Here is a 13,540-nt window from a genome sequence, read left to right as displayed (position 1 = left end):
TGCTCCAGCATGCCCGTGGAGCTGTCTAAAATTAATAACCCAACAATCAACTGATGGCCTATTGTGCAACTTGATATGGGCACTATGCCATTAGGTGCCAGTCCGTCTTCATGCACCTTATTTCGTACCACTGCGGTCTAGTGCGAATTTCTGAAGTCGGAGTGACAGCGAAAATTAATGTTGGGTTATGTAATTTTGTGATAATACATAATTAATAAAAGTAATATGAAAGTTTGTGTGGGCCTTAACCTAAACACAGGACGACACAAACACAGAATAAACGTATACACACACTGAACATCCATGCCTTGAGTGGGATTCGAAGCCACGATCCCGGCTTCCCGCTCCGCTACCGTGACCGGCACATTTATACTTATATTCATTAATTTAATGGAAGTGTCCTTCTGAGAACTCGACAGTTCGTTAGCGCACTCACAATGGTCTACCACTGGTACCTATCCTGAGCTTGCTGAATCCAATCGACATTCTCGCCCGCTTTAAGATCAATTTTATTCTTAACCCCGCACATATGCCAACGTTGTCTACGCTTTTTCCTCCTCATCACATTGCATGCTACACGTCCCGTCCAATCGCACCTTCCCAATAAACGTTATCAGTATGAAACTCGTCCAGTAAGTTAACTAGCATTTCACATAAGTTTAATATACTGATCAGTAAAATGACACGACGCACGAGACAGCCTATAACATCATCATCATCATCATTATTAAACAAACAGTGGGCGGTATAACGCTAACGGCAGGATACACTGTAATACGATCGCAGCAGCAAACTCTGAAAAAGCCGAAGTGTTCGTACGTCACATGAGCCTTTGTAAAACTCTCGCATCAGGAAGCGGGGGATAGCGGATACGCTGACGTAGGCGAACACTTCCCCAATCAAAAGCAGGAAACAAGAAAGAATAACAAATGACGTTATAAAATTAATAGTGCTCGTTAATTTTATTATACAGACTCCATACATCGACACTGATAAAAGCCAGCAGCGTACAAGTGGGCTTATGCTAATCCACTCTGTGCGTCATAAGATTCTCATGAGGTATCGTATGTTATGGGGTGGGTCTAAACACGAACTGTCACTGGGAGAACATTATGTGACACACAGCAACAGGACTGCTTACGTGGATACTCCGAAGAGCTTCCATTTATCCCGTGCCATACATAGCAAGGACACAACAAAACTGCGTACGACTGACAAGAGTAAAACACATTTAATAATTCGTTCGCTCGTTAAATTACATACGATCCGCCACCACGTAGCATCGCAGTAGTTTGTTATTATGAATACCAGCAAGAGAGAACCCAACATATATCTTTCCACACAATCTAATTTCCCTTTATATAACTTCCTTACACTCCTTCCTGTCACTTAATTTGTAATAATAAATGGCTTTAAGAAAAGAAATATTTATGGAGTGTCTGAGAACAGGGTACTGGGAAGAATATACAATGTACCCTAAGAGAGAATACGTAACTCAAGAATGAAGAAATTGCATGATATGTACTGTTTCCCAAATACAGGGCACCCGGATGAAAGGTGTCCAAAATATAATCATTATATCTCAGAAAGAATTTAATATACACATTAATGGCTTACACCATTACAAAGGGAAACTATCAAAGTTTTTTTCTGCTATATAACTTTCTCAATAAATTTAAATGTGGGTTCCCTTTGTGGCACGACAAATAACCAAACTTGAAGCGTGTTTGGTGTTACCGTAGCCACTAGGCCGCGCCATAGCTCAAGCGGTTAGTCGCTGACTTCCCACCGCGGCGGCCCGGGTTTGATCCTGGGTCTGATCAAGTGGGATTTGTGGTGGACAAAGTGGCGCTGGGGCGGGTTTTCTCCGAGTACTTCGGTTTCCGCTGCCAATCTTCATTCCACCAAATTCTCCATCATCATAATCACCCGGGGCAGGCTACAATAGGCCAATCAGTGGCCGCCGTGCCGAGTGGACCCAGCTGGACTCCACCCCCCACTAAGCGAATACCGTAGCCACAGCGTCACTCATGCGGGCTTTCAGGCGTTGCAGGTCGTTGATCTTGCCAGTTCATATACCAGCCATCTCTCTGTCCAGGTGCTTCCTAACGTGATGGCAAAAATGTGGCGGCGTATGCGCGTAAGCCGGGTATTAAAAAAAACTTTCAGAGTTTTCTTTTCCGATGACATAAACCGGATACGCGTATGACAATTAGTTTCCGAGATATACATTTTTTATTTTGGATATCTTTCATCTGGACATACTATATTATATGATCAAATTAAGGAGAATGAGGTAGGGGTATGTAGCACGCATGGTGTAAATGTATAAAAACACGAAATGAAGCGACCATTATGATAACCTAGGTGTGGATAGTATAATAGCAGCAATATGAAAATGGATTTTAAAGTAATAGGATCCGAGGCTGTAAACTGAATTCATCCTACTCATGACAGTGTACAGTGCAGCTTTTCAAGAAGCATTGTGTCCACAAAATAAGCTCACAGAAATTGCTACGTGGCGTAACAGTATTTAGGTTTCACAAATGGTACACAAATTCAAATTGAAGTCTTCAAATGATTAAATTACTTGAAACAGTTTACCTGCAATTATATATGTAACAAATGACATAGGTATAATTACGATGAAATAATGAAAAGTTAACACTGTGAAACTAAATTCCTGGAATTACAGGCCCTATAAAAATCAAAGCAAATATTTTAAAACCCTTTTGCTTTCGCATCTTTGTTGCGCCTAAAGTGGATTTAAAGCTATTTAAAGCGTTAGAGCGTTCATTTTGTAGAGGAAACAAACACAAACAATGCGTAACAACCTGAAGTTCCGACCACCGCCACCAGCTTCAAATCTACGTCTCATGGCGGATTTTCTCTTTGCATTAATATAATTTTTAAATCTTAGCTTAAAAACTAAAATATATTCAGCATTATGTCAGATCCAACCAACTGTAAGTAGTAAAGAGAACGTTTATACCTGCACTAACACTCTAGTTACTCGTACATGTAATCCATCGTCATCAGTGTATTTCCTCAAGAATAACCTGAAGATGGTCTATATCGGTCGAAACAAGTTGAGAACTAATATGAAACATTTGTTTGTCTGACGGAAAACTCTTCATTCCTATTTTTAATGTAATTTTACTTGAATCAAAATGGTTGAATAATTAAATTGCAAGCCAACTCTTAACGGAGGTCTCACATGTCGAATTCTTACAAGAAAAACTGTCTACTGGTTTACGCGCTGATAGCTATATCACAAACAGACGGACAGATTAAGAATACACTTCAGTTTCTTTTTACTTTGTACAAAAGTCTAGCAAAGAAAAGAGACTGCAATACATTCACCTTCATATCATTTCAACTCAATAAAAATACCAAAGAAATAATATACGTTTATTTGATTTTAATACGGACCATGTAAGGTTTACAAATTACAACTATCGAAATACTTTAATTTACTCTGGGTCTGCAACCCAGAAGTAACAACACAACGAAAATATTTCAGATTTGCTTCTAAAAGGCTTTCGGTGAAGAGGGCGGGTGGAAATATTAATCAAGTATTTGTGATGCAGGAAAACCTAGTCTCATGTTCCAATCAAACTAGTGGCGATAATACAATTGTTTTGATTGGCTCGGAGCGCGCTCTCTCAACATCACTCACTGTCATACCAACTTGTTCATCGGTCATGTGTTTCTGTCGCGACAAGAAGCCGCAGGTCAGCTGTCATACAGCACAGAGATAGTCTCCAAACTACAGCCTGGTCGAGAAATATAAAAAGAGGCATGACGGACATTCCACACTGTGTGGGGGATACCTGATATAGACCCAAATGTTTATAGTTCTAGTGACAGACATATCATTCCTTGGTTGGATTTGCGGTTCTCAAAGAAGTGGCTACGGAGATTAGTATCTTATGGAATACCACGCCGCTTATTCCCGTGAGTAAACAGAAATTTTGAAGGAATATATCGTTTCCATCCTCAGGGCAGAAGAATAAGCCAAGCAGGAAACAAGTATGAAACAGACAGCAGGAAGAGTTTCGCTTATTCTTCGATCCCAAATGGAGGCGATATATTCCTCCAGAAACATCGCTTGACTTTTAACGGACTCCACGGCGTTATATCTCATCCGTGTTAATACTTTTTCTTGTTCGTTTCAATATTGTGATGTGTATACACATAGCTAGACGACGACTTAAACAACACATTCCCGCGGGAACAAACGCGCGCAACCATAGGACGTCCAATGCTAGGTAACGGATCAGTAAACACGCTCCGTAAAAANGCTGTGTTTTCTGTGTGGTTCTTGCCGAGGGGTTATAAAAGGACACAGAATCCGCGACAAAGCGTAGTAGTCGAGAGTGATGAGTTGAGTTTCGGAACGCCCGCCTGCCGGGTTATGAGCTTGGAATTGAATTGAGTCGAGTCTTCGGAACTGGTAGCTGCAGAATAATGACGAGAAAGGAATTAGGCGGTGAAAAGAAGACTTCGTGTGTGATCTGAAGTGACAGTGAGACTGCTGTAACTCCGTTGCCAGAATAGGACTAGTGAAGAGTGATNGCAACCATAGGACGTCCAATGCTAGGTAACGGATCAGTAAACACGCTCCGTAAAAATAGACGCTATGTTTTCTACGTGGTCCATGCCGAGAGCTTATAAAAAAAGGACACAGTCACAGTAAGCGACCGAGTATAGAAGAGAGCAGAGTTCCGAGACGCCAGCCTGCCGGGAGATGAGCTTGGGAGCAGAGAAACTGAATTGAGTCGAGTCTTCGGAAATGGCAACTGCAGAATAATGGCAAGAAAGAAATTAGGCGGTGAATAGAAGGCTTCGTGTGTGATCTGAAGTGACAGTGAGACTGCTGAAACTCCGTTGCCAGAATAGGACTAGTGAAGGCTGATAATCCCAATGAGTGTGTAACGGTGAACTGTAAAGTTTGTAGAATAGCGACAGCGTTGTAATTACCTTTAGTCCCTAGTCGTGAATGTATAAGGTGCAATAAATTCAATTATCCAATCCAAAACCCCGTCTATTAGTCACTCCTATACATGGCAATATCATGGGACAGGAACAGGGAGTACACAAACTCTCGAAACATTGTTTACTCACATATCTCATACAATGGAAAATGCTCTATATGACAGTGGCATAATTAATAACACACTGCTGATTTAAAAAAAATACAATACGTAAATCCGAATAAATAGTAATAATTAAAACAAACACGCGGAAGAAAAAATTAAAAGCAAACTAAATAATTTTCAGGCAAACAGAAACTAGATTTGATGTTTTGGGTTTCTTAATGAATGTCATTCATGACCGTATGTTACTGAAAATCGGTAATTTCAACCACAAGGTATGCGAGAGAGAAGAGTTCTCACCGAGCCCTTAGGGAATATGAAGGTCCCTTAAAGGAATATAAATTCAGTTTCTCGCCTCAGTAGACTAGGACAGCTAAGAGCACTCGCAGAAACCACCGTAACAACCACAGAAACTTCTCTAGAACTGAGGAAAATCATTCTCGTTCCGTACTTGTCCTTCCTTTCCGAAATGCTGTTAACATTTATCAGTCGGCCAGAAAAACTTGAGACACCCATCCATATATACACAACTCTAGCGCTCTGCTATTCTTAATTAAGGAGCTGCCTAGCGCAGCAGCACCCACCAGAACGCAAAACGTGAATCGGTTGTCAACAGAGATGATTAGTCAACTGTCAACAGTGGTCACATGCCGGTGGAGTGTTTTGTCTGTATTGTTTACATTGGGGAACAGCTAAAGGCAGTTCCCTCGAGTTATCCAACCAACTTAAAGGCTGAAAAATGCTGGAATATGTTAGTAAAACCACTGGATAGGTTCTGGAGCTCTATGGCCCACTCTCCAACAGAAGTCTCGGACTCTTTCCTCGGGAACAGAGCGATCTGAGCGTGAAGATGACAACTCGCTCCCTTTGTGGTCCCGAAGATGAGAATCTTAACAGCCAAATTTCCCACATGTCTTCGTGGCGCAGTGCTTACGGAGAGACACAACCTCAGTTTTAAAGATTACTGTCATCTGGTTTGTGATGCCTTGATGGCAGGCAGAAAGTTACGACCTCCCAGACGACATGGCGTCTTGCTGTAGAAGAAAGTAATCTTCATACTTACTTCAGCGGGAACCTCAAACCTCGCTACTTTACCATTAATCGTAATAGTTAGAACAGTGGATACTGCTTGGTACAAACAACACTGCGCTTCTCAGATTTTTCAAACAAATGTTCATCATTGGCCTAGAGATTTTTCAATAATCTAACTCGCCTGATAAATAGTATAATGGATGGAAGCTGCAATAAGTACTATTTATTTGTAGGATTCTTGGCCATTGCACCGAGACCACAGTGATCTATTGTGCCTTATTTGTAGGATATTAACGACAACATACAGAACGAAAATCTTACAGCTCTAATAATGTAAGTCCATATGACACATGATGAGAGTAACAGTAACAACAAAATTAACCAAAAGAACGGAATTTATAAAGTAATTTATACTCAAATAGGTTCCAAGTTCACAAACGCAGAATCGTACAGACTTGAGTGAGTGTATTTGTTCACACATAAAAGTTACATTTGCTTCACACTTTTACACGTCCAGATACGTTCCAACATAGGCATAAAAACAGAAGCAATGCTATTTGAGACATTCACTAACAAAAAAAATTCGATATGGTTTACACATATTTGTGGCTATCAATACCAGGAATGTAAATAATAAAATTCAACTGGTCCCATATCAATTCTACTCGTTTTCCCACCTTCCCATATTTAAAGTGATTTGTAAGATTTGAGGCTTTCACGGCGGTGACTATGAAGAAAAGAGTCTTCTGGGATTTGGCACCGTGTATATGTGGTGTTAACCGACGTTTCGGAGGAACGTATCGCCTCCATCTTCAGGGTAGAAGAAAAAATATAAGAAATCTGCAAGCGAGGTACACATAGCTGTGTATATTTCCAACACCAGTCTGCTTTTACCGGTTCTCACGGTCTCTTCGCTTGCAGATTTCTTATATTTTTTCTTCTACCCTGAAGATGGAGGCGATACGTTCCTCCGAAACGTCGGTTAACACCACATATACACGGTGCCAAATCCCAGAAGACTGCTTTCTTCTTTAAAGTGATTTCTTCGATGTATATTCAGAGTTCGTTCGATCTTGTTAATCGCTCTTCAAGACCAGAATTCTACTTCATACGAAGGTGAAGCAGCAATTCCCTGCCTTTTACTGCGTCTGGAGGTTCATTTTCGTGCTCAGAACAGACCACCTTTATCGAGTCAGTTGACTCAGAACTTATTTTTTTTCTGATCCATCATGTACTGGTCTCCAAACCCGTTTCTTCCCTTCACGTTCTCCGACTGCTTGGTTTATCATCTCCGTCGTTGTATGGCCCGTTTCCCCTACTCCATCGTCTTTGATTTTATGGTCTTAATAATATTTCAAGGGCAAAAACTATGGAGCTCCTCATTATGTAGTATCCAAACTCCTGTTAATATCTTTCCATAGGTCCAAGCATTCTTTTTATAAAAAATACAAAGTAGAACGTAGAACTCCCGTAGTAATATTAAACAGAACGAGATATTTGTGAATCGTGTTGCGGAACACCATGTGTCAGCAATAACGTCCGCTTCCAGACCATTAGTGCGCACGGATCGCAATAAGTTCCCGTGGCAACAGAACGGCAATAATACGGCATATCCATACACAAACCAGTAACGGAGGAGTCAGACCCGATCTCAGAATTCAATTCGTTCCTCCAATCCCCTCTTCTTCGGGGGGCAACGTTGCGATACACATGCAAGATATTAACTGCGACCATAACGGACCACAACCTTTATGATCCAGGGCTTGAGTTATTACGTACCTATTAGTCAATTCCTTCCGGAAACCGCATATCCACAATAGCACATTACCGTTTCGCATATTAATCTATGTCAAATGGCTCATCTGCTCATTGCGCCATGTCCTGTCCTCGGTTTGTGGATGGAAGCTGCGTGTGAATACACTGAATAAGCCGTAGCGGACAGCCGACAAGGGATTGATTTCCAGCTTGGAGGAAAGCGGGCTGCTGACATTCCTTCGCAGTAAAAAAACTACCATGGAATTCGGTTCAGCGCCTAAAATTTGGATAACATTTTTTGGCATGATTTAAGCACAGAAATCCGCTCCACATCCTCATATTCTGCATAACTAAAATCTTCTCTAATACTATTCTTCCACCTACGCATATAATTCAATAAGAAGACTTTTCCCTCCCACACATTTGGTGTGTATTTCTCATATATCCCGCGCCTGCTACGTGTTCTGCTTCTGATGGCCAGCCAAACGTAAAGATAGGCTGACCAAATAAACCGAGATGAAACGGGCTAAGCTACAGCATTATGGAATGTGTTAGTACGCTTAATTAACACTATTTCGTACTATCAGAAAATACAATATGTTATAATACATGCGTCCTGCAAGTGCATACTTATATTCCTTTTCAATAATGTATTATTCACAAAATGATTTACAGGTAGACCAGGCTGTGAAAAATTGTCAAATTTAATTTCTCTCCTTCTCTTGGATTCTAAATCCTACATTACACGTTCTCGTACATTAATTTTCAAAGGGGCTGTGCCAAAAAAAAGTTACTATCATTTTAATACATCAAAAAGTGACTATACTCAACACTGCATAAATGTTACATGTAACAGGCATGCAAGCAAGTGTGGCTATACATTAGCATTGCATACATTTCACACAAAAGTTCACGTGTCATTTCCTAAAAGAGATACAAATCGTGCAAGGCAGTCGCGGTCTGAATCATGTAACACATGTGACCGCACTAACGCTGTGATTCTGGGTTCGAATCCAACTCGAGGCGAGGACGTTTGCTCTTGTTTTTCTGTTTGTGTTGTTCCGTGCAGGTAGAGGCATTTCTAGGTCCCTATCTTCGCATTCAAGAAGTCCTCCGAATATGTGAGAGATCCTTATTTCAGGAATCACTTCGGAATTGGAACAGGCCAGACGATCTAATCCGTAAAGCTGAAGAATAAGAAGAAACGCAAAAAACCGATCAATACCTTTTACTGCCTTTCCTAATTAGCAGGGGGCCAGATGTACACAGCCCGCTTCAGCACCCACGTACAGAGCACAGTAATTGCGTTACATCGGATCCTTGCAGAGGGGTACACGGCAGTTGCTCGTATATTCCGAATATGCGCTTGGCGTGCGGCATAGTTCTTTCGCCTTGGTGTTCACACGTTGCAGATAAAAATCTCATGACGCAGAGTTAAGTAGTTACTATAGGATTCTGACGATGGTGTATAACACACTGATATATTGGGTTTTTGGACTTTATCCATCGTCCTGGTTTTTAAGATAACTAATAAAAACACGACGTTTCGGAAACTGGATCTGTTTCCGTCCTCAGGTGAAGTAAAACACCTATTCTGTTGGGTCCGTTAGAAAGAGCTAGCCTCAATCACTGGACAAACCGATGTCACAAAACATGAAGATTATAAACACCTGAGACCAGGCTAAGTCCATGAGAGCTAATAAGAAAAGTATTCATAACAAATTGTTACAAACACATACAAGCGTGGAACTAGGATAGATAGATCTGTAGAAATTTTTTAGAAATTTATTTATTTATTTAGAAATTTATTTATAATCTTCATGTTTTGTGACATCGGTTTGTCCAGTGATTGAGGCTAGCTCTTTCTAACGGACCCAACACAGTAGGTGTTTTCCTTCACCTGAGGACGGAAACAGACCCAGTTTCCGAAACGTCGTGTTTTTATTAGTTATCTTAAAAACCAGGACGATGGATAAAGTCCAAAAACCCAATATATCAACGCAGAGTTAATTATACTTGAGAGAACACACTGCACGTTTCCTTAATCAATAATCATTTAGAAAAATGCTTGAACGAAAGTCGTAGATCTTAAAGACGTAAAAGTACTTTGCGTCATTTATATGCACAATGAGATGTGTTTGGGAGAAATAAAAAACTTAAAATTCTATTTCTGTTTGTGCAAATCATGAATCGTGTGAATTGAACAGAAATTAATAAAAAAAAATATATCAAAACAATAAACAGTTTCAAAGTTATATAAAGATATAGGCTATGTCGATGGCCATGTCCTCCTCGCCATACGTTCACTTCTCCCGTTATGCAAACAGCCCATAAATACTTGTACACGTTATCTTTATTTGTGATGCATCGGCGCAAATGTATATCTGTGACTATACAACAAATCAACACTCGTAATTAATATAATTATTGAGAACATAATGTTTAAAATGTCCGAAAATCAACTCCAATTGGACCAAAAATCTTATGGAACATGAAACTTCATTATTTATACAAAAGTTTAATGAATCCGCGATGAATTAATCCCTTTTGTCCTAAGTCCAGTCCTAGATCCAAGCTTAATGTTACATAATGAAATTCGCTGCTAGGACTACGGTAGTCAAAGGTTTATAAGTACACTGTTCCCTGCACAGCATTCACCACAACAATAACACCACCAGCAGATTAGATGACCTAAGCGGCATGGGTACACTTTACTGTTCAGCACTCAGAATGCAGGCCTGTCAAGTAGGAAATCATTCACTAAACCCACATTAATATATGTGTATAAACACAAGGGACGCGCACACCCACATCACACTCCAGCAATACATCTAATAGCTTGACAATCCAGTAACGGCACCGACAAGACCACAAATTAACAACGAAACGTCTGACGAAACATGAAATAAGAACAGGCACGACCTTAAGGTAAAGCAGAAAGGACAAAAATCCACTGTAACATTTAGGCAATAATTTCCTGACTACAGTTTCATTAACATTCAGCCAAATGCCCACAATAGCGGTTGGCATCAGTTACTGCATGGAGTAAGAGAAATATGAGAACTAATGGCTCAGCATGTGAAGCGGCTACAGCAATGGTGACTTGAACGAATTCGTATTTATGTATAAGAATTCTCTTGCAGTTTTCTTACAACTTTATCAGTTTATACATAAGTTTTAAATGTAAGTGTAATGAGAAAATCACTAGCACACTGGTCAATATTACCAACATAATCAATTAACAGCGGTTTCATTAAAACACGTATATTAGTCTGACGGTAGCCCTGAAGGACTAAACACATGGCTAAATATGCTATTTATTCCATGCTGGGTTCTTGGCATATTCTTCTACCCTGAAGATGGAGGCGATATGGTCCCCCTAAGCGCCGATTCTCTTTCAAGGGCTATATGGCCTTACAAACCAAAGAGAGGACTCTTCATACACACCGCTGCGAGAACCTAAAATCCTAAACATCTAATGCATATTATCTCCTCAAAGTAAGAGACCGCATTTCACACACACAAACACGATGGGATTTACTTCCAAGGGAATTAAAATGGCGGGCAATAGTTCGGAATTCGCTACCGTAAAATAACATGAATTTTAACGACGACACTTCGTCAGTGTCGTAATTGTTCTGAGAAAATAAAAGTGGAAGCCATGATCCCAAAGCAGGATCCAGTCGACAAACCTCATCAAAACGGGAGTCCCCAGAACACTGGTGCACTGTTGCAGGTTGCTTGCCGGTAAGTGCGCAGGGAACTAACTGCGGAAGGAACCGTCGGAAAGCTCTATAGCACACATGAATAATGTCTCACTGTAGCAGGGCGAGGGCGGTACCTATTATCTCCTTACGACCCTGGTCTGGAGGAACAAAGCCTGTTCCAAATTCGGATTCAAATTAAGTCGTCGCCGAGGCACAATACCTGCGGCACTTGGCCCGAAAACACTGAGACGTTTCATCTAAATGTACCCATTTTAACACATCAAAGATAATTTTGTAATGTGTGAAATAGTCACATTGACCGCGAGAAGGATGCCTTACATTTTAAATCTCTTAAGATCTTATAGTTATATCATAATCTAAACAATTTTGCACCGAAATGAACTTTGTTTGTATCTATAACGGAAATATAACATGCTGGACACAGTTGTCTTACAGGCGAAGTTGCGAAAGGTCCTGAGCAGTTCAAACAGTGACACTGCAGGTTTAAATGTGGCCCCAAGCACAAATGCATGAGTATTTCGTTTTCTTTCTTTCGGCTGTTTCCCGTGTAAATTGTTTCACGCCCAGTCCAAGGAACCCTACGTCACGTCTCGAGGATTCGTTGTATTCTTCTTCGATCCTCCGTAGAATAGGATAAAGTCTGTTATGACAACACAATCATATTTTGAATGCTCTTCCTATGTGTATATCTTTATAACGCTTTGGCTTATAACGAAATGCAACGTTCAAGAATAAAGCAATATATGAATTTAGCTAATAGTACCGCCTGTCCCATATTTTGGCTGAACTAGATACTGCACTGATAAACTGTCGCCAAATACAAAAATACAAAGAACGGAACAGGCGATTGCAGCTCAAGGACTTCAAAATTAAAGACATGGTTAACCTACATAGCCAGAAGTAATACGAGGCAACCACATAAGAGAAACAAAACAGCAGCAGATTCCTTAATCACATCAAACGGTACATCTAAAGATGGCCGATTAACATGTTGTCAGTATAGAAAAATGACGAGTAAATAGTCACCGAAGTTGCACACAGGCGGTATGAAAGCAAAACGCAAAGTCAATCTACACAGTGCAGCGGGATATTGCAATATAACATTATGGACTGGGGCGCCGTGCTTATGCGGCAACTTCTCCGGCAGCAATGCACGACAAGTAACAGTAACAAAGTTCACAGGCGTTCCTGCAGCTTGTGAAATATGAAATAAGGCTCAAGCCCTATGCAAAATACTTGTAACGCTTATCTTTCTTTGCCTGCCTACATCTTCGAGGACATGCCGCATCTTGAGTAGGCAACATCATGGAAGAAAAATATCGGTACATTCACCGAGAACCCCGCTGTGACGTTTGCCAGTATCAGATGACGACAAACTCTAAAAATGTATTAAACCCACAAATAAAATTTAATGCTAATGTGAAGAAATTCGGGTACTATGACATGGACGGGCAGAAAGGAATCCCACAATTCCCTTCATGTTTGATGGTGTAGCGCGGTGGAAACTGCATTAACTGCTGCAAAATACTGCATTCCGTTGAGTTCTATTATTTGATGCGGTGGCAAATAATTTCGTTTACTAACTCTACTAGTACTAAAACTAAAATAATGAAATGTATGTTACCCATAACTACTATTTGGGCAATAGCTCATTTAGTGAAAGCTGTTTGTCTGATTTATGCATGTTAGATTACTTTAACGTAACTTGCGTGTTCGAAATGTTTTCAGGTGTAAACAAATTACAATTCATGGATTTGCGGTTTTGATAATGATAACTATGAACAGCACTACAGTCAGGAAGGTGGTCCCGTGTAATCCGGTATCTATTCAGGGTTCAGTTCATACTTCCATTTTCTCTTTCTGACGTATAGTGTAGGCATCAACGTTTAAATTGGCACAAGAAGCTAGAAGCATATCCTTTCGCTA

The sequence above is a fragment of the Cryptotermes secundus genome, unplaced genomic scaffold, assembly GCF_002891405.2.
Source record: "Cryptotermes secundus unplaced genomic scaffold, Csec_1.0 scaffold330, whole genome shotgun sequence".
Lineage (NCBI taxonomy): Eukaryota > Metazoa > Arthropoda > Insecta > Blattodea > Kalotermitidae > Cryptotermes > Cryptotermes secundus.
The sequence above is the reverse complement of the archived record's forward strand: the minus strand, read 5'-3'. Positions refer to the sequence as shown.